Source organism: Phyllobates terribilis, unplaced genomic scaffold, assembly GCF_046119375.1.
Source record: "Phyllobates terribilis strain yellow unplaced genomic scaffold, ASM4611937v1 Scaffold_3__8_contigs__length_932513732, whole genome shotgun sequence".
In the NCBI taxonomy this organism is placed as follows: Eukaryota; Metazoa; Chordata; class Amphibia; order Anura; family Dendrobatidae; genus Phyllobates; species Phyllobates terribilis.
The window spans coordinates 876,657,953-876,680,500 of NW_027362763.1; positions in this window are offsets into that span (position 1 = coordinate 876,657,953).

Here is a 22,548-nt window from a genome sequence, read left to right on the forward strand (position 1 = left end):
CGGGCGAGTCGCCACCGCACGCCCGAATCCACCTGCGTGGAGGGGTCAGGCCAAAGGGGGAGACCGGTCCCCGAACTAGTGGAGGCAGGAAACGACCCTCAGCTAGAAACCGGAGGCTCTGACATTTTATGTGGCGCAGCCCCTCGCTACACCCGCTAGGAAGGCACCACATAGGGTCAGTTAAACTGGCGCCAAGTTTACCAAGAGGAGGCCCGAGGCAGCCGGACAGAAGTGTTGGTAAGAAAGGCCATACAAAGGACACACAAAGGAGGTCCTGTGAAGTGCTCCAAAGTTATCTGGGAGTTGTCTGAGCCCCTCACCTGGTGAGCACAGTACGACGTGGGCAGCCGTTACCTGCAGACGTGGTCTGGATAATAAGAACTGTGAGTAAAGGCCCTGAACTGCACCACTGACTCCGTGTCGTTACTGCTGCTGCCCTGCACCATCACCCCCATCCTCCGCATACACTGCCCTGAGGCTATACTCCTCCCGTGGGGAGTTATGCTACGCTCTGCTGCACCCACAACACCAGCCTCAGCGGTCTGCCCTGTAGCGGCGGTTCACTCTGACCGCAATCCACGGGTGGCGTAGTCGTACATTTAAACATCAAAACCACATAAATAGTTCCGCCACTGGTTTGACCGCCCTGAGCCACGGAACCGGGTCGCCGCCACGAAGACTACAACCACCAGCATCCACCAAAAAGGGTCCGGCTCCGGGTGTCCCAAGGCCCAGGGGGTGCGTCAGAACATTTTCATCACCTTTCACAATCACCAATGGGACAAGGCAGGGATGTCCTCTGTCCCCTCTCTTATACATCCTAGTGACGGAGCACCTGCTCTCATCAATTCGCCATAACCCCAATATTAGGTGGATTGAGGTAGGAGGCACCGAGTACAAGTGCTCTCTATTTGCTGATGATGTCCTAGTGTATATCACTCAATCACATATATCCATCCATGCTGTTATGGCTGAAATAGATCACTTTGCTACATGGTCAAATTTTAAAATCAATGCAGCGAAGTCTGAGGCCCTCGATGTCTCCCTCCCCAAATCCATATAGGATTCCATCCAGTCCAACTTTCCCTTTGCCTGGCCCTCACAGGGTATCAAATACTTAGGAATTCCTATTCATAGAGACCTCTCCCATCTATGTTATCTTAAGTTTTTGCCTTTTATTGAACAACTCCATACAGACCACGGTTGGCAAGTTAGAACTGTAAGATTCACTACGTGAACCGCTGGTGTTTTGTGGAAAAGCACATGTACACTGCGTTCCAAATTATTATGCAAAAAGTGTTTAGGAGTGATAAGGGAAGAATTTGTTTGTTTGTCAGTTAAGCTCATTGATGGTGATGTGTGTCAGGGCTCTTTATATCACTGTAAGCAATTGCAGACACCTGTGCTAATTAGTTTGGCAGGTGTGTCCAATGAAAGGCAAGACTACTTAAGAAGGCTCTCTCACATTATTAAGCAGCCTACATTTTCTGCCAAAATGGGAAAGAAAAAGGATGTGTCGGCTGCTGAGAAGCAACAAATTGTGGAGTGTTTAGGTCAAGGCATGACTACAATCAACATTGTGCGATGATCAGGATGAAGTGTCTTGGCAATCAAGAAGTATGTAGCTGATTCACAGTACACACGTGTGCGTGTTGATAAGGGCAAATTGAGGACTCTTTCCTACAGGCAATTACTTCAGGTTGAAAGAGCAGCGGCAAAAAAGCCTTGTCATAGCAGCAGACAAGTTTTTGAAGCTGCTTGTGCCTCCAGCGTCCCCCGAACAACAAGATGCAGGGTCCTTCAGAGGTTTGCAGCTGTGCATACGCCATCCTGTCGACCTCCTCTATCCACTTCACACAAGAAGAAACGGCTCCAGTGGGCCAAACATTACATGAAGACTGATTTCAAAACAGTTTTGTTCACGGATGAGTGCCGTGCAGCGCTCGATGGTCCAGATGGATGGAGTGGAGGATGGCTGGTTGATGGACACCCCACGCAAACACGGCTACAGCGCCAACAAGGAGGAGGTGGAGTAATGTTTTGGGCTGGAATCATGGGGAGAGAGATTGTCGGCCCCTTTAGGATCCCTGAAGGCGCTAAAGATGAACTCCATAATGTATGTGGATTTTCTCAAACAGCACTTCCTGCCATGGTTCAAGAAGAAGAACCGTGTATTTCACAGCAAGATCATTTTTCTGCATGATAATGCACCATCTCATGCTGCACATAAAACATCTGCATCTCTGGCTGATATGGGCATAAAAGGGGACAAACTTATGGTGTGACCCCCATGCTCCCCTGACCTCTACCCCATTCAGAACCTTTGGAGCATCATTAAAAGGAGTGTCTATGATGGCGGGAGGCAGTTCACATCTAAGCAACAGCTCTGGGAGGGTATTCTGTCCTCATGCAAAACAATTGAAGCAGAAACCATCCAAAACCTGACAAATTCAATGGACGAGAGAGTTCAGAAGCTCCTTTCGAACAAGGGGTCCTATGTGAAAATGTAACATCACCTAGAATAAAGTTTTGAGTTGAAAACTGTTTGATTTCAGTTTCTAACAACCTGCTAATGCTTATAATTTCAAAAATGACCATTTTTTTGGTCTTTATTAAAATGAAAAGGTTGATCGAAAAGTTTGGGGGATCTAAGAGTGTGGCAACCCAGTAGTCATGATTACTTCGAATTCTGACAATATGAGGGTCATGCTGCAGGTAGTGCAGCAAGAAGGCACTTATGTGTCTTGCGCATTTCGGAGCCCCAAAATTATTTTCCGGGCTAGATGCAGCTAAAAATTATTTTTAATTTTAAATCTGGTGAAGCTTTAGTATAGATGGCCTAATAGGATCAGTGCTGCACACTGCTACAAAGCCCAAATTATTTTCCAGCCAAGATACAGATAAACATGATTAGTAATTTGAAAGCTTAAAACGGTTGGTAGGGTGATTTTAACCAATCATCAAGCTTTTACTCTCCCCAGGATGACACAGGGGTAGAAAAGTCGTTTCGGATCCATGATTTGTTCATCTTTATGAACGTGAGTCTGTCTACATTATCAGTGGAGAGCCGCGTGCGCTTATCTGTCAGCACACCACCAGCAGCGCTGAACACACGTTCAGACAGAACGCTGGCTGCGGGGCATGACAAGATCTCCAAGGCGTAAGTGGCTAGCTCCGGCCATTTATCCAGATTGGAAGCCCAAAAAGAGCAAGGGTCCAGTGACACAGTCGTGGCTTCAATGTTTACTTGGAGATACTCCTGTACCATCGTCTCTAGGCATTGACTATGTGTCAGACTTCTTGTCTCCTGTGGCCTTGCAAAGGATGGGCTAAAAAAGTGGTGAAATGATTCCGCAAAATTGATGTTACCAGCAGATACTGTGGTTCTGTTACGGTTTGAGTGCTGAACACTTGACGGTCCCACGGTTGGCAAGTTGGAACTGTGAGATTCACTACGTGCACCACTGGTATTTTGTGGAAAAGCACATGTAAGATTCTGCAACAGTCTCTGCTGATACTCCTGCATGCGTGCATCCCTTTCTATGGCAGGAATAATTTCTGCAAATTTACTTTTGTACCGGGGATCTAACAGTGTGGCAACCCAGTAGTCAGGATTATTTCTAATTCTCACAATTCGAGGGTCATGTTGCAGGTAGTGCAGCAAGAAGGCACTCATGTGTGTTGCGCATCCAGGAGCACCAAGTCCCTGTTGTGTTGGTGGCGAGGTAACAATCATGCTTCCTTCCTCTGTCCTCTCCCCCCAACCTCGCACAACAGAAATGTGATCAAGGTCTCCCTCATCTGATGAGTCTTCCATCAGTTCGTCCTCCACTTCTTCCTGGGCTCCTGCACCTTCCTCACTAGTTTGGCTGTTACCATGTGCCCTGATAAAACCATCTCCCCCACCCTCACATGCCTGCCGCCTTGGTGCTGCCAACCGTCTGGACCTTGCAGATGTTAGCCCTTCCGCATACAACTCCTCCTCCTCTACTTCCTCCACCTCCTCTTGTGCCACCACCTGACTCCGAATTCTGTTTAACATGTGCTCCAGCATGTAAATCACCGGAATAATCATGCTGATAATGGCATCGTCAGCACTAAACATCTTCGTCGCCATTTCAAAACTGTGCAGAAGGGTACATAGGTCCCTGATCTGAGACCACTCCTCCAGCGTGATTTGCCCCACCTCTGAATCTCGTTGGCCCAGGCTATACCTCAGAACGTATTGCACCAGGGCTTGTCGGTGCTGCCACAGTCGCTGCAACATGTGCAGAGTTGAATTCCACCGGGTAGGCACATCGCATTTTAGCCGGTGAAGTGGCAGGTCCAACGACTTCTGTAGAGATGTAAGTCGCTGAGCTGCGGGATGCGAACGGCGGAAGTGAGCACACAGCGACCGTGCCCTCTGCAGAAGGCCATCTAGTCTGGGATAGTGGGCTAAAAATTGCTGGACAACCAGGTTCAACACGTGAGCCATACAAGGCACGTGTGTGACATTGCCCCGGCGAAGGGCCGCACCCAGGTTTGCAGCATTGTCGCACACGGCCTTCCCTGGTTTCAGGTCCAGTGGAGACAACCATTCATGAAATTGGTTCTCCAGAGCTGACCACAACTCCTCAGCTGTGTGACTCACATTTCCCAGACATTTCAATGTAAAAACCGCCTGATGACGTTGAACCCTACTGCCAGCATAGTAAGGAGGTGTGCAGGATCCCTTCTGCGCAGTTAGAAAGCTTGTGGCATGACCAGACAGGCTTTGGGTGCAGGTGGAAGACCGAGAGGAGGTTGAGGAGGCAGAAGCAGTGGAGGAACTTTGACATAAAGAGGATTGACGCACAACTCGTGGGGACGGCAAGACTTGGACAGCAGCCCCTTGTCCTGCTGTCACCATAGTTACCCAGTGCCCAGTCAGCGACATGTAACGCCCCTGTCCATGCCTACTCGTCCAATTGTCTGTGGTGAAATGCACCCTGTCACACACAGAGTTTCTCAAAGAAGCGGTGATGTTGTGTGCGACATGCTGGTGGAGCGCAGGCACACCTTTTTTTGAGAAGTAGTGCCGACTGGGCATCTGGTACTGGGGCACTGCGACGGACATAAGGTCTCGAAAATCCTCTGTGTCCACCAGGCGGAAAGGCAGCATTTCTGTAGCCAAGAGCTTGCAGATGGTGAAATTCAACCTCTTAGCTTTCTCATGGCTAGGAGGAAATGGTCTTTTACTTGTCCACATCTGAGGGACTGAGGGCTGGCTATTGTGCTTAGACGGGGTTGATAAGTGTGTCCCCGGCAAACTGCCGGTCTGTGAGGAAGATGCAGGCGGACATGTTAGGTTGCCTTGATCCAAAGGTGGTGCTATCGATGTCGGACAGCGCTCAACACCAGCTGGTGTTCCCACCTCCAAAGAAAATGATGACCTGCCAATCACGCTGGCTGTTGCGGGTAAAGAGGTGGCAGGTCTGCGCCCCAAAACAGGTGTGACTGCTGTCCCCCCAGTCACAGAGGATGAAGAGGCTGTGGATGCACAAGATATGGCAGACGGTGGTTGGCCCGGCCGGCTAGGCCGCATTGTAGCACACTGAGCTTCCCACTGCAACTTATGCTTCATGTCCATGTGCCGGTTCATGCATGAAGTACTCAAACTATGTATTTTTTGGCCTCTACTTAGCTTTTGCTGACAAATGTTACAGATAACACGAGTTGGGTCATCTTTATCGATCTGAAAAAATGCCCAGGCTATGCAAGGCTTAGCACCCATGCGACCTGAAGAGCCACCACGACTTGTGGTGAGAGGCAGAGTTGTGTTTGAGGATGCAGTTGTTGACGTGCTTCCAGTACTACGTCTCTGTCCAGGAAGGCGCAACCTGACCTCGTCGTCACTAGCATCTTCCTCCACCTCCTCTGCTGACCTCATCTCTTGGCTGACTGTGGGTTGACAGTAAGTGGGATCTCCAACCTCATCATCATCACCCTGTGCGTTATCACACCCGTCGTCCTCAGAGCCAACCTGTTCCTGCCCTGACAAAAAACTAAAGTTGTCGCTCCAATCAGGTATTTGAGTCTTATCATCGTCTTCCTCATTGTCTCCACCAACAGGAGTTACAGTTTGGGAATGAGGGTCTACATTATGGTCAGAACCTTCTGCGTCTGGTCCTGGATCCGACTCATAAAGATTCTGGGCATCAGTGCAGATCATTTCCTCGTCTGGATTCACAGAAGCACTGGAGTCGACCTCTGATTCCCAGGCTATAGTATGAGTAAACAGCTCTGCAGACTCAACCATCTGTTCTACCTCATACTCAGATGGGCAGCTGGAGATTTGGGAGCTGTGAGGAAGCAAGTGCGATTGGGGTGACACCTTTGAGGACTGGAGTATTTGTGATGTTGAAGTTGATGTGGAGGAGAGCCCACTTAAAGGAGCACTTGATATCCGTTGAAGCACCTGCTGTTTTTGTGCCTCATCTGGAATTTGTAGAGATTGGCGTGGCCGTAAGAAAGGGATCTTATCACATTGTCCGCTAAAAGAAGTAGACATTTTAGTTTGGCTGGAAGATGGTCTTTCTTCTGCAGATGTTACTGTTGCTTTAACACCTACCCCACGGACACAACCTTTTTTCCCCTTCCCAACACGCCTATTCCCCTTTCCACCAGCAGCAGGCCTTTTTCCACTCATTTTGGTGGTTAACTAATTCACAACTCTGGAGTTGTTTGCACAAAAAAACAATGGATGGTAACCGAGCAGAGCTGAGTGGCCAAACTGTGGTATTAGGCCAAAACTATTGGCTGGGTTAGATGTAGAAAAAAATTATATTTAATTTGAAACCTGATGGAGGTCAGTATAGATGGACTAATACAACAAGTCCCACACACAGCTAGAAGCCCAATATTTTTTCAGAGGTAGATGCAGAAAAAAATATATTCAGTTTGCAACCTGATGGAGGTCAGTATAGATGGACTAATACAACAAGTCCCACACACAGCTAGAAGCCCAAATATTTTTTCAGAGGTACTGTAGATGCAGATAAAAATTATTTTTAATTTGCAACCTGATGGAGGTCAGTATAGATGGACTAATAGAGAAAGTCCGACACACTGCTAGAAGGCCAAATATTTTTTCAGAGCTAGATGCAGAAAAAAATTATATTCAGTTTGCAACCTGATGGAGGTCAGTATAGATGGACTAACAGAGAAAGTCCCACACACTGCTAGAAGGCCAAATATTTTTTCAGAGCTAGATGCAGAAAAAAATTATATTCAGTTTGCAACCTGATGGAGGTCTGTATAGATGGATTAATAGAACAAGACCCACACACAGCTAGAAGCCCAATATTTTTTCAGAGGTAGATGCAGAAAAAAATATATTCAGTTTGCAACCTGATGGAGGTCAGTATAGATGGACTAATACAACAAGTCCCACACACAGCTAGAAGCCCAATATTTTTTCAGAGGTAGATGCAGAAAAAAATATATTCAGTTTGCAACCTGATGGAGGTCAGTATAGATGGACTAATACAACAAGTCCCACACACAGCTAGAAGCCCAATATTTTTTCAGAGGTAGATGCAGAAAAAAATATATTCAGTTTGCAACCTGATGGAGGTCAGTATAGATGGACTAATACAACAAGTCTCACACACAGCTAGAAGCCCAAATATTTTTTCAGAGGTACTGTAGATGCAGATAAAAATTATTTTTAATTTGCAACCTGATGGAGGTCAGTATAGATGGACTAATAGAGAAAGTCCGACACACTGCTAGAAGGCCAAATATTTTTTCAGAGCTAGATGCAGAAAAAAATTATATTCAGTTTGCAACCTGATGGAGGTCTGTATAGATGGATTAATAGAACAAGACCCACACACAGCTAGAAGCCCAATATTTTTTCAGAGGTAGATGCAGAAAAAAATATATTCAGTTTGCAACCTGATGGAGGTCAGTATAGATGGCCTAATACAACAAGTCCCACACACAGCTAGAAGCCCAATATTTTTTCAGAGGTAGATGCAGAAAAAAATATATTCAGTTTGCAACCTGATGGAGGTCAGTATAGATGGACTAATACAACAAGTCCCACACACAGCTAGAAGCCCAATATTTTTTCAGAGGTAGATGCAGAAAAAAATATATTCAGTTTGCAACCTGATGGAGGTCAGTATAGATGGACTAATACAACAAGTCCCACACACAGCTAGAAGCCCAATATTTTTTCAGAGGTAGATGCAGAAAAAAATATATTCAGTTTGCAACCTGATGGAGGTCAGTATAGATGGACTAATACAAGTCCCACACACAGCTAGAAGCCCAAATATTTTTTCAGAGGTACTGTAGATGCAGATAAAAATTATTTTTAATTTGCAACCTGATGGAGGTCAGTATAGATGGACTAATAGAGAAAGTCCGACACACTGCTAGAAGGCCAAATATTTTTTCAGAGCTAGATGCAGAAAAAAATTATATTCAGTTTGCAACCTGATGGAGGTCTGTATAGATGGATTAATAGAACAAGACCCACACACAGCTAGAAGCCCAATATTTTTTCAGAGGTAGATGCAGAAAAAACTATATTCAGTTTGCAACCTGATGGAGGTCAGTATAGATGGACTAAGACAACAAGTCCCACACACAGCTAGAAGCCCAATATTTTTTCAGAGGTAGATGCAGAAAAAAATATATTCAGTTTGCAACCTGATGGAGGTCAGTATAGATGGACTAATACAACAAGTCCCACACACAGCTAGAAGCCCAAATATTTTTTCAGAGGTACTGTAGATGCAGATAAAAATTATTTTTAATTTGCAACCTGATGGAGGTCAGTATAGATGGACTAATAGAGAAAGTCCGACACACTTCTAGAAGGCCAAATATTTTTTCAGAGCTAGATGCAGAAAAAAATTATATTCAGTTTGCAACCTGATGGAGGTCTGTATAGATGGATTAATAGAACAAGACCCACACACAGCTAGAAGCCCAATATTTTTTCAGAGGTAGATGCAGAAAAAACTATATTCAGTTTGCAACCTGATGGAGGTCAGTATAGATGGACTAATACAACAAGTCCCACACACAGCTAGAAGCCCAATATTTTTTCAGAGGTAGATGCAGAAAAAAATATATTCAGTTTGCAACCTGATGGAGGTCAGTATAGATGGACTAATACAACAAGTCCCACACACAGCTAGAAGCCCAAATATTTTTTCAGAGGTACTGTAGATGCAGATAAAAATTATTTTTAATTTGCAACCTGATGGAGGTCAGTATAGATGGACTAATAGAGAAAGTCCGACACACTGCTAGAAGGCCAAATATTTTTTCAGAGCTAGATGCAGAAAAAAATTATATTCAGTTTGCAACCTGATGGAGGTCAGTATAGATGGACTAACAGAGAAAGTCCCACACACTGCTAGAAGGCCAAATATTTTTTCAGAGCTAGATGCAGAAAAAAATTATATTCAGTTTGCAACCTGATGGAGGTCAGTATAGATGGACTAACAGAGAAAGTCCCACACACTGCTAGAAGGCCAAATATTTTTTCAGAGCTAGATGCAGAAAAAAATTATATTCAGTTTGCAACCTGATGGAGGTCTGTATAGATGGATTAATAGAACAAGACCCACACACAGCTAGAAGCCCAATATTTTTTCAGAGGTAGATGCAGAAAAAAATATATTCACTTTGCAACCTGATGGAGGTCAGTATAGATGGACTAATACAACAAGTCCCACACACAGCTAGAAGCCCAATATTTTTTCAGAGGTAGATGCAGAAAAAAATATATTCAGTTTGCAACCTGATGGAGGTCAGTATAGATGGACTAATACAACAAGTCCCACACACAGCTAGAAGCCCAATATTTTTTCAGAGGTAGATGCAGAAAAAAATATATTCAGTTTGCAACCTGATGGAGGTCAGTATAGATGGACTAATACAACAAGTCCCACACACAGCTAGAAGCCCAAATATTTTTTCAGAGGTACTGTAGATGCAGATAAAAATTATTTTTAATTTGCAACCTGATGGAGGTCAGTATAGATGGACTAATAGAGAAAGTCCGACACACTGCTAGAAGGCCAAATATTTTTTCAGAGCTAGATGCAGAAAAAAATTATATTCAGTTTGCAACCTGATGGAGGTCTGTATAGATGGATTAATAGAACAAGACCCACACACAGCTAGAAGCCCAATATTTTTTCAGAGGTAGATGCAGAAAAAAATATATTCAGTTTGCAACCTGATGGAGGTCAGTATAGATGGACTAATACAACAAGTCCCACACACAGCTAGAAGCCCAATATTTTTTCAGAGGTAGATGCAGAAAAAAATATATTCAGTTTGCAACCTGATGGAGGTCAGTATAGATGGACTAATACAACAAGTCCCACACACAGCTAGAAGCCCAATATTTTTTCAGAGGTAGATGCAGAAAAAAATATATTCAGTTTGCAACCTGATGGAGGTCAGTATAGATGGACTAATACAACAAGTCCCACACACAGCTAGAAGCCCAATATTTTTTCAGAGGTAGATGCAGAAAAAAATATATTCAGTTTGCAACCTGATGGAGGTCAGTTTAGATGGACTAATACAACAAGTCCCACACACAGCTAGAAGCCCAATATTTTTTCAGAGGTAGATGCAGAAAAAAATATATTCAGTTTGCAACCTGATGGAGGTCAGTATAGATGGACTAATACAACAAGTCCCACACACAGCTAGAAGCCCAATATTTTTTCAGAGGTAGATGCAGAAAAAAATATATTCAGTTTGCAACCTGATGGAGGTCAGTATAGATGGACTAATACAACAAGTCCCACACACAGCTAGAAGCCCAAATATTTTTTCAGAGGTACTGTAGATGCAGATAAAAATTATTTTTAATTTGCAACCTGATGGAGGTCAGTATATATGGACTAATAGAGGAAGTCCGACACACTGCTAGAAGGCCAAATATTTTTTCAGAGCTAGATGCAGAAAAAAATTATATTCAGTTTGCAACCTGATGGAGGTCAGTATAGATGGACTAATAGAATGATGCTATGCCCAAAAGATTTTACTTCACTAGGTGCAGTAAAAAAATTGGTATTCTATACACAGGTGGTATATCTTGCAACACAGATAGGCTACTCCACTGACTAACACACTCTGCAATAGGCCAAAAAGGATTAGCTTTGCTAGATTCAGCCAAATGCTGTGAAAAAAACTTGCACAGCACTGGCACAGACCTGCCTGACAAAAACTGATAGGAACTGATGTAACCTAGTCCTGAAAAGGACTCCAATTACAATTAGTCTTTACTCCCACAATCTATCTATTTAAGAGCACAGACCTCCCTGATAAAAGTCGTAGGAAATGCTGTAACCTAGTCCTTAAAAGGACTGCAATCACAACTATTCCCTACTCCCAAGCTATCTGTATATTTGTGCGAAAATTGGCTTGAAATTAACAAGGTATAGCGCACACAGCAACAGCGGTGCCGTCTAACATGCAGCTGCAGCAGTGAGAAAATGGTGGCGACGGGGAAAATGGCTTGGTCTTATAGGGCAAGGACATGTGACATACACTGCCAATGACACATGCCCTTGCTTGTGTGAAAAAAAGCACTTCGCTCCGTGTGTGCGCTGCTGATAGGCTGACAGATTGCACCTCCCCACTGCAAATGCGGGAAAGAGAAAAAAAAATGGAGATCTTCATTGTTCCTGCAGAGATCCATCCCCTGCCCCTCCCCCCACCCCGCTGTACACTCAAACTGCGTATTAACATTAATTTTCATCATTACTGAGAAAAAATCCAGTTATGATTTTGGTGCACGAACAGTTATCGAACATAACCTCGAACAGCCGAATTTTTCTCAAATTGTTCGTGTTCGCCGAACGGCTCGAACACCGCCCAAAACAGCTCGAATTTGAGATTGGCGAACAGTTCGAGTAGAACAACGCTCATCTCTAGTTATTACATATATCAAACTGAAATAGCTGTTGCAAAAACACCAATTTTAAGAAAACATTAAGCTTAAGATTAATAGGGGTGCCCAAACTTTTTCATATAACTGTATAACTGTGGTTTTGCTGTTCCACGGTAAAAAATCTCTATTATCCTGCTTTTGGCATTTTTTTGCCATAAAAATTAAATAATAGTGTCTCCTGATTGTTCAGACACAAATATATCTGTTGAAAATAGTCTGGTATACACCAGTAAATTATAACTGTGGTTTTGCTGTTCCACGGTAAGAAATCTCTGTTATCCTGCTTTTGACATTTTTTGCCGTCAAAAATAATTAATAGTGTCTCCCGATTGTTCAGACACAAATATATCTGTTGAAAATAGTCTGGTATACACCAGTAAATTATAACTGTGGTTTCGCTGTTCCAAGGTAAAAAATCTCTATTATTCAGCTTTTGGTATTTTTTCCATAAAGAGAAACAGTAATATTTTCTCCCTGGTTGTTCAGATTGTTGAAAAGAGTCGGGTGTAGGCCAGAGAAATAGAACTATGGTTTTCCTCGTCCACGGTTCTAATCTACTTTTTATTACCCTTTTTCCATTGATAGTGTGAGTGTAAGCTATTTTACTTCCTTTACAGTGGGCAAGGCGCCTGGCAAGGGACGTGGAAGTGGACATTCTGATGATGGTGCGTGCAGAGGACGGGGCCGTGGCCAAGGTGAAAATGTGCCACAACCAACAGCCACATCTTCTCGCTCCCACTTCTTGACCGAATTACTAGGGAAGCACAGAACACCAGTATTGCGAACTGATCAGTGTGAACAGGTTATTAATTGGATAGCAGATAATGCTTCCAGTTACCTGGCCACCACCACCTCCGGCCTGTCTTCCACACGGTCGACTCTTAGTAGCCGTGAGTATCGACCGCATACTCCTCCTCACCCTGATGCTCCTTCCTCCCACCATGCCGAGTGTTGTCAGACAGCAACTGATCCCACACTTGGATACTCTGAAGAGCTGTTCACTGGTTCATTTCCAGATTTGTACCCCTCGCCTGCTCCGCTTGAAGTGGTGGAAGAGGAGATCCCATGTAGCGATGCACAAATATTTGAACAGCCACGGCCACAGGAAGTCGACGCTGGCAATTTGTCACAAGAGGTGGACGATGACGAGACACAATTGCAAGGAAGTGAGGAGGAGGATCGTGGTGCACAAGTGGAAGAGGAGGAGGTGGTGAATGATCTAGTAACTGACCCAACGTGGCAGGAGGACATGCAGAGTGAGGCCAGCAGCACACAGGGGGAGGGAGGCAGAGTACCCCAACAGGCTGGAAGAAGCAGTGTGGTGGCCGCAGACAGAAGGCGGGCAACCGTTCCCCGTAACACCAACACGAGGGACGTTGCCAGTACAAGCGGTAGGTCTTCAAGAGTCTGGAATTTTTTTAAAGACTCTGCTGATAACCTCAAAAACGCCATTTGCACCACCTGCCATGCCAGCATCAGCAGGGGTGACAAAACTACCAGCCTGACCACCACCAGCATGATCAGGCACATGGCAGCAAAGCACCCGACTTTGTGGGGCGAACCCCAGGGTCCACAACCAGTGTCAGCGGGTGTGACCACTGCTTCTTCCGCTGTTGTGCGTGCAATAGAACCTCCTGTTGTGTGTGCAAGGCAATCACCTGTCCATACTGCATGCAAAAGATGCCCCCTCCTCTCAGTCTTCACTTGTTATGGCAGTTTCTCAAGAAACAGCATCAACGTCCACTTCTTCGTCCCACCGCAGCGTTCAATTGTCCATATCCCAGACCTTTGAACGAAAGCGCAAATTCGCAGCTAACACCCACAGGCCACAGTCCGAAATTCGCACATTTGATGACTGCTTGCATTGGAAATGCTGCCTTTTAGGCTGGTGGAGACGGAATCCTTCCGCAACCTTATGGCGGTGGCCGTCCCTCGGTACTCGGTCCCCAGCCGACACTATTTTGCCCGGTGTGCCATCCCCGCACTACACAAGCACGTGTCCCAAAACATCTGCTGTGCCCTCAACAATGCAGTTACTGGGAGAATCCACCTGACAAAGGACACGTGGACAAGTGCTTGTGGCCAGGGACGGTACATCTCCCTGATGACACACTGGGTAAACATAGTGGAAGCCGGGAACCAGTCGGACCTTGGGACGGAACACATCCCCCCCACACTGAGGATTGCGGGCCCTATGTCAGTCAGAGTTGCCCCCACAGTGTACAGCTCCTGTGCATCATCCTCCTCCTCCTCCTCATGTTCAGCCTCCATCTCAGATATTAACACATCAGTTACAAGCTGGAAGCACTGCAGTACTGCATCTGCCAAGCGGCAACAGGCTGTGCTGAAACTCATAAGCTTAGGTGAGAAACCTCACACTGCTTGTGAGTTGTGGACAGCTGTGAAAGAGCAGGCAGATCTGTGTCTGAGACTGCTGAACCTACATCCAGGCATGGTCGTGTGTGACAATGGCCGTAACCTGGTTGCGGCTCTGAGGTGAGGCGAGATCACACACGTGCCATGCCTGGCTCATGTGCTTAACCTCATGGTTCAGCGGTTTCTTAAATCGTACCCCGAGTTGACAGATCTGCTCGTCAAAGTACGCTGCCTGTCAGCTCATTTTCGCAAGTTGGCTACAGCTTCCGCCACCCTTGCTGTGTTGCAGCAGCGTTTGCAGCTTCCGTCATACCGACTGGTGTGTGATGTCCCCACACGTTGGAACTCTACCCTCCACATGTTGCAAAGGATTTGTGAGCAGAAGAAAGCAGTTGTGGAGTACCAGCTGCAACAAGTCTGTCTATATTCAGGTCAGACTCCACACATAAGACCTCAGGAGTGGACCTGGATGTCTGACATCTGTACCATCTTGACAAACTTTGAGGAGTCCACCCAGATGGTGAGTGGCGATAGTTCCATCATTAGCATCACTATTACACTTGTCTGTCTTTTGCAATGCTCTCTGCAGAGAATTAAAGAAGAGGCATTGCAGCCAGAGTATGATGAGATGGATCAAGAAGCCGTAGCGGTCGATTACACACAGCCCAGCCTTATCTCATCCCAATGTGCATTGGGGTACAATGAGGGTGAGGAGGAAGAGGAGTAAGAAGAACAGGAGCTTGTGTCATGCGCTGTAGACGGTAGTACCTGTACAACTGTCATACCGTCGGTTCAGCATGGGTGGCCTGAGGACAGGGGGGAGGAGGAGGAGGAGAGCATGGTCAGTCGTCATCTTGGTGAGAACACGGAAGTCTTGCCCGTTACCAGTCTGGCAGACATGGCTGACTTTATGTTACGCTGCCTTAACCGTGACCCTCGCGTTGTCAAAATGTTGGGGGACAGTCATTACTGGTTGGTGACACTTTTAGACCCCCACTACAAGGAGAACTTTCACTATCTTATTCCTGAGGTGGAGAGGTCTACAAAAATGGGGCAGTACCAGAAGGCCCTTGAAGCAGAACTGTTAAAAAGTTCCCATCTGAACACGCTAGCGGCAGAGGTCACAGTTCATTGACCAACCAAGGCGTACAAGCGAGAGAGATGCAACTCCAAACCAGCAGAGGCAGGGGAACACTGTCAACGTTCTGGGACAGTTTTCTGAGACCCGCCAAGCTTACAGGCCCTGAGGCGTAGGGTACTCTCACAAGGAGTGGAAAGTTTCAAAAGATGGTGAGGGAGTACCTTGCCGACCGTACCAGCATCCTCTGTGATTCCTCTGTGCCTTTTAATTATTGGGTATCCAAGCTGGACACTTGAAATGAACTCGCTCTGTACGCCTTGGAGGTCCTGGCCTGCCCTGCCGCTAGCGTGTTATCGGAGCGTGTTTTTAGTGCCACTGGGGGAATTATAACTGATAAGCGCACTCGCCTGTCAACTGACAATGCTGACAAGCTGACCCTTCCAAAATGAACAAGGGCTGGATTGGGCCAGACTTCTCATCACCACCAAATGGCAGCAGAGTAACATAAAGTCAAATCCACTGTGTTTTTTCGGGAGGTGTATTCACATGCACCGCTTCACACCCACACATGGGTATGCGCTTCCTCATTTCGGCTGTTTTATGTTCTTCTCCTTATCCTCAGCCTCCATCACCACTATACCACCAGGGTGACCGTGGTCCATGTTGCCATTATTGAAAGTTCCTCTGTCCTTATTTTTGTCAACTTTTGCTTGGAAGGCATAAGCAAAGACTGTGGGAGACCCACTCCCCAATAATGGGAATAACATTTTTAACATGCTGTACTGTATGGCTCTTGTAAGGGGCATTGCAAGTTCCTCCATCCTAATTTTTGGCAGCTTTTGCTTGGAAGGCATAAGCAAATACCATGGGACGTCCACTCCCCAATAATGGGAAAAATGTTTGTAATATACTGTACTGCATGGCTCTTGTAAAGGGCATTGCAAGTTCCTCCGTCATAATTTTTGGCAGCTTTTGCTTGGAAGGCATAAGCAAATACTATGAGAGACAAAATCCCCAATAATGGGAATAATGTTTTTAAGATGCTGTACTGTATGGCTCTTGTAAGGGGCATTAAAAGCATCTTGTTCAGCTACTGCAAACTCCACCACTTTTCTGAGGGGCATTAAAAGCATCTTGTTAAGCTACTGGGCCCTCCACGTCTCTTCTGAGGGGTATTAAAAGCGTCTTGTTAAGCTACTGGGACCTCCACCACTTTTCCAAGGGGCATTAAAAGCATCTTGTTAAGCTACTGGGACCTCCAAGTCTCTTCTGAGGGGAATTAAAAGTGTGTTTTCATACCACTCTGACCTCCACGTCTCTTACAAGGGGCATTAAAAGCATGTTGTTATAACACTCTGACCTCCACGTCTTTTCTGAGGGGCATTAAAAGAGTGTTGTTATACCACTCTGACCTCCACGTCTCTTCTGAGGGGCATTAAAAGCGTGTTGTTATACCACTCTGACCTCCACGTCTCTTCTGAGGGGCATTAAAAGAGTCTTGTTAAGCTACTGAGACCTACACGTCTCTTCTAAGGGGCATTAAAAGCGTGTTGTTATACCACTCTGACCTCCATGTCTCTTCTGAGGGGCATTAAAAGCGTCTTGTTAAGCTACTATGACCTCCACGTCTCTTCGGAGGGGCATTAAAACCGTCTTGTTATACTACTCAGACCTCCATGTCTCTTCTGAGGGGCATTAAAAGAGTGTTGTTATACCACTCTGACCTCCAAGTCTCTTCTGAGGGGCATTAAAAGTGTGTTGTTATAATACTCTGACCTCCACGTCTCTTCTGAGGGGCATTAAAAGCATCTTGTTAAGCTACTGCAACCTCCATGTCTCTTTCGAGGGGCAGTAAAACCATCTTGTTAAACAACTGCGACCACCACCACTTTTCCCAAGGGCATTAAAAGCGTCTTGTTATACGACTCTGACCTCCAAGTCTCTTCTGAGGGGCATTAAAAGCGTGTTTTTATACCACTCTGACCTCCACGTCTGTTCCAAGGGGCATTAAAAGCGTGTTGTTATACCACTCTGACCTCCACATCTTTTCTGAGGGGCATTAAAAGAGTGTTGCTATACCACTCTGACCTCCACGTCTCTTCTGAGGGGCATTAAAAGCGTGTTGTTATACCACTCTGACCTCCACGTCTCCTCTGTGGGGCATTAAAAGCATCTTGTTATACAACTCTGACCTCCACGTCTCTTCTGAGGGGCATTAAAAGAGTCTTGTTAAGCTACTGAGACCTACACGTCTCTTCTGAGGGGCATTAAAAGCGTGTTGTTATACCACTCTGACCTCCACGTCTCTTCTGAGGGGCCTCAAAAGCGTGGTGGTATACCATTCTGACCTAAACGTCTCTTCTAAGGGGCATTAAAAGCGTGTTGTAATACCACTCTGACCTCCATGTCTCTTCTTAGGGGCATTAAAAGCGTCTTGTTAAGCTACTATGACCTCCACGTCTCTTCTGAGGGGCATTAAAACCGTCTTGTTATACTACTCAGACCTCCACGTCTCTTCTGAGGGGCATTAAAAGAGTGTTGTTATACCACTCTGACCTCCAAGTCTCTTCTGAGGGGCATTAAAAGTGTGTTGTTATAATACTCTGACCTCCACGTCTCTTCTGAGGGGCATTAAAAGCATTTTGTTAAGCTACTGCAAACTCCATGTCTCTTTCGAGGGGCAGTAAAACCATCTTGTTAAACTACTGCGACTACCACCACTTTTCCCAGGGGCATTAAAAGCGTCTTGTTATACGACTCTGACCTCCAAGTCTCTTTTGAGGGGCATTAAAAGAGTGTTTTTATACCACTCTGAGCTCCACGTCTGTTCCAAGGGGCATTAAAAGCGTGTTGTTATACCACTCTGACCTCCACGTCTTTTCTGAGGGGCATTAAAAGAGTGTTGCTATACCACTCTGACCTCCACGTCTCTTCTGAGGGGCATTAAAAGCGTGTTGTTATACCACTCTGACCTCCACGTCTCTTCGGAGGGGCATTAAAGCATCTTGTTAAGCTACTGCGACCTCCACGTCTCTTCTGAGGGGCATTAAAACTGTCTTGTTTTACTACTCTCACCTCCACGTCTCTTCAGAGGGGCATTAAAAGCGCCTTATTAAGTTATTGTGACCTCCACGTCTCTTCTGAGGGGTATTAAAACCATCTTTTAAACCACTCTGACCTCCACATCTCTTCTGAGGGGCATTAAAAGCATGTTGTTATATCACTCTGTCCTCCACATCTCTTCTGAGGGGCATTAAAGGCGTGTTGTTATACCACTCTGACATCCACGTCTCTTCTGAGGGGCATTAAAAGCGTGAAGTTATACCACTCTGACCTCCACATCTCTTCTGAGGGGCTTTAAAAGCGTCTAGTTATACCACTCTGACCTCCACGTCTTTTCTGAAGGGCATTAAAACCGTGTTGTTTTACCACTCTGACCTCCTCATCTCTACTGAGGGGCATTAAAAGCATGTAGTTATACCACTCTGACCTCCACGTCGCTTCTGAGGGGCATTAAAAGCATGTTGTTAAACAACTCTGACCTCCACGTCTCTTCTGAGGGGCATTAAATGCATGTAGTTATACCACTCTGACCTCCACGTCTCTTCTGAGGGGCATTAAAAGCGTGTTGTTAAACCACTCTGACCTCCACGTCTCTTCTGAGGAGCATAAAAAGCATGTTGTTATACCACTCTGACCTCCACGTCTCTTCTGAGGGGCATTAAAAGCGTCTTGTTAAGCTACTGCGACCTCCACGTCTCTTCTGTGGGGCATAAAAACTGTCTTGTTATACCACTCTGACATCCACGTCTCTTCTGAGGGGCATTAAAAGCGTGTTGTTATACCACTCTTGACCTCCACTTCTCTTCTGAGGGGCATTAAAAGCATCTTGTTATACCACTCTGACCCCCAGGTCTCTTCGGAGGGGCATTAAAAGCGTCTTGTTAAGCTACTGCGACCTCCACGTCTATTCTAAGGGGCATTAAAACAGTCTTGTTATACCACTCTCACCTCCATGTCTCTTCTGAGGGGCATTAAAAGCGTGTTGTTATACCACTCTGACCTCCACGTCTCTTCTGAGGGGCATTAAAAGCGTCTTGTTATACCACTCTGACCTCCAGGTCTCTTCGGAGGGGCATTAAAAGCGTATTGTTAAGCTACTGTGACCTCCACGTCTCTTCTGAGGGGCATTAAAACCGTCGTGTTAAGCTACTGCGACCTCCACGTCTCTCCTGAGGGACATTAATACCGTCTTGTTATACCACTCTGACCTCCACGTCTCTTCTGAGGAGCATTAAAAGCATGTTGTTATACCACTCTGACCTCCACGTCTCTTCAGAGGGGAATTAAAAACGTGTTGTTATACCACTCTGACCTCCACGTCTTTTCTGAGGGGCATTAAAACCATCTTGTTAAACCATTCTGACCTCCACGTCTCTTCTGAGGGGCAATAAAAGCGTGTTGATATACCACTCTGACCTCCACGTCTCTTCTGAGGGGCATTAAAAGCGTGTTGTTATACCACTCTAACCTCCACGTCTCTTCTGAGGGGCATTAAAAGCGTCTTGTTAAGCTGCTGTGACCTCCACGTCTCTTCTGAGGGGCATTACAACCGTCTTGTTAAACCACTCTGACCTCCACGTCTCTTCTGTGAGGCATTAAAAGCGTGTAGTTATAACACTCTGACCTCCACGTCTCTTCTGAGGGGGATTAAAAGAGTGTTGTTAAACCACTCTGACCTCCACGACTCTTCTGAGGTGCATAAAAAGCATGTTGTTATACCACTCTGACCTCCACGTCTCTTCTGAGGGGCAATAAAAGCGTCTTGCTAAGCTACTGCGACATCCATGTCTCTTCTGAGGGGCATAAAAACCGTCTTGTTATACCACTCTGACCTCCACGTCTCTTCTGAGGGGCATTAAAAGCGTGTTGTTATACCACTCTGACCTCCACGTCTTTTCCAAGGGGCATTAAAAGCGTGTTGTCATACCACTCTGACCTCCACGTCTCTTCTGAGGGGCATTAAAAGAGTGTTGTTATACCACTATGACATCCACGTCTCTTCTGAGGGGTATTAAAAGCGTGTTGTTATACCACTCTGACCTCCACGTCTCTTCTGAGGGGCATTAAAACCGTCTTGTTAAGCTGCTGTGACCTCCACGTCTCTTCTGAGGGGCATTAAAACCATCTTGTTAAACCATTCTGACCTCCACGTCTCTTCTGAGGGGCAATAAAAGCGTGTTGATATACCACTCTGACCTCCACGTCTCTTCTGAGGGGCATTAAAAGCGTGTTGTTATACCACTCTAACCTCCACGTCTCTTCTGAGGGGCATTAAAAGCGTCTTGTTAAGCTGCTGTGACCTCCACGTCTCTTCTGAGGGGCATTAAAACCATCTTGTTAAACCATTCTGACCTCCACGTCTCTTCTGAGGGGCAATAAAAGCGTGTTGATATACCACTCTGACCTCCACGTCTATTCCAAGGGGCATTAAAAGCGTTTTGTCATACCTCTCTGACCTCCAAGTCTCTTCTGAGGGGCATTAAAAGAGTGTTGTTATACCACTCTGACCTCCACGTCTCTTCTGAGGGGCATTAAAAGCGTCTTGTTATACCACTCTGACCTCCAGGTCTCTTCTAAGGGGCATTAAAAGCGTCTTGTTAAGCTACTGCGACCTCCACGTCTCTTCTGAAGGGCATTAAAGCCGTCGTGTTAAGCTACTGCGAACTCCACGTCTTTCCTGAGGGACATTACAACCGTCTTGTTATACCACTCTGACCTCCACGTCTCTTCTGAGTGGTATTAAAAGCATGTAGTTATACCACTCTGACCTCCACGTCTCTTCTGATGGGCATTAAAAGTGTCTTGTTAAGCTACTGTGACCTCCACCTCTCTTCTGAGGAGTATTAAAACCGCCTTGTTAAACCACTCTGACCTCCACGTCTCTTCTGAGGGGCATTAAAAGAGTGTTGTTATACCACTATGACATCCACGTCTCTTCTGAGGGGTATTAAAAGCGTGTTGTTATACCACTCTGACCTCCACGTCTCTTCTGAGGGGCATTAAAAGCATCTTGTTATACCACTCTGACCTCCAGGTCTCTTCGGAGGGGCATTAAAAGCGTATTGTTAAGCTACTGCGACCTCCACGTCTCTTCTGAGGGGCATTAAAACCGTCGTGTTAAGCTACTGCGACCTCCACGTCTCTCCTGAGGGATATTAATACCGTCTTGTTATACCACTCTGACCTCCACGTCTCTTCTGAGGAGCATTAAAAGCATGTTGTTATACCACTCTGACCTCCACGTCTCTTCAGAGGGGAATTAAAAACGTGTTGTTATACCACTCTGACCTCCACGTCTTTTCTGAGGGGCATTAAAACCATCTTGTTAAACCATTCTGACCTCCACGTCTCTTCTGAGGGGCAATAAAAGCGTGTTGATATACCACGCTGACCTCCACGTCTCTTCTGAGGGGCATTAAAAGCGTGTTGTTATACCACTCTGATCTCCACGTCACTACTGAGTGGCATTAAAAGCGTGTTGTGATACCACTCTGACCTCCACGTCTCTTCTGAGGAGATTTAAAAGCATGTTGTTATACCACTCTGACCCCCACGTCTCTTCTGAGTGGCATTAAAAGCGTCTTGGTAAGCTACTGCGACCTCCACGTCTCTTCTGAGGGTCTTTAAAACAATGTTGTTATTGCACTGTGACCTCCACGTCTCTTCTGAGGGGCATTAAAAGCGTCTTGTTAAGCTGCTGTGACCTCCACGTCTCTTCTGAGGGGCATTAAAAGCGTCTTGTTAAGCTGCTGTGACCTCCACGTCTCTTCTGAGGGGCATTACAAGCGTCTTGTTAAACCACTCTGACCTCCACGTCTCTTCTGAGGGGCATTAAAAGCATGTTGTTAAACCACTCTGACCTCCACATCTCTTCTGAGGAGCATAAAAAGCATGTTGTTATACCACTCTGCCCTCCACGTCTCTTCTGAGGGGCATTAAAAGAGTCTTGTTAAGCTTCTGCGACCTCCGAGTCTCTTCTGAGGGGCATAAAAACCGTCTTGTTATACCACTCTGACCTCCACGTCTCTTCTGAGGGGCATTAAAAGCGTGTTGTTATACCACTCTGACCTCC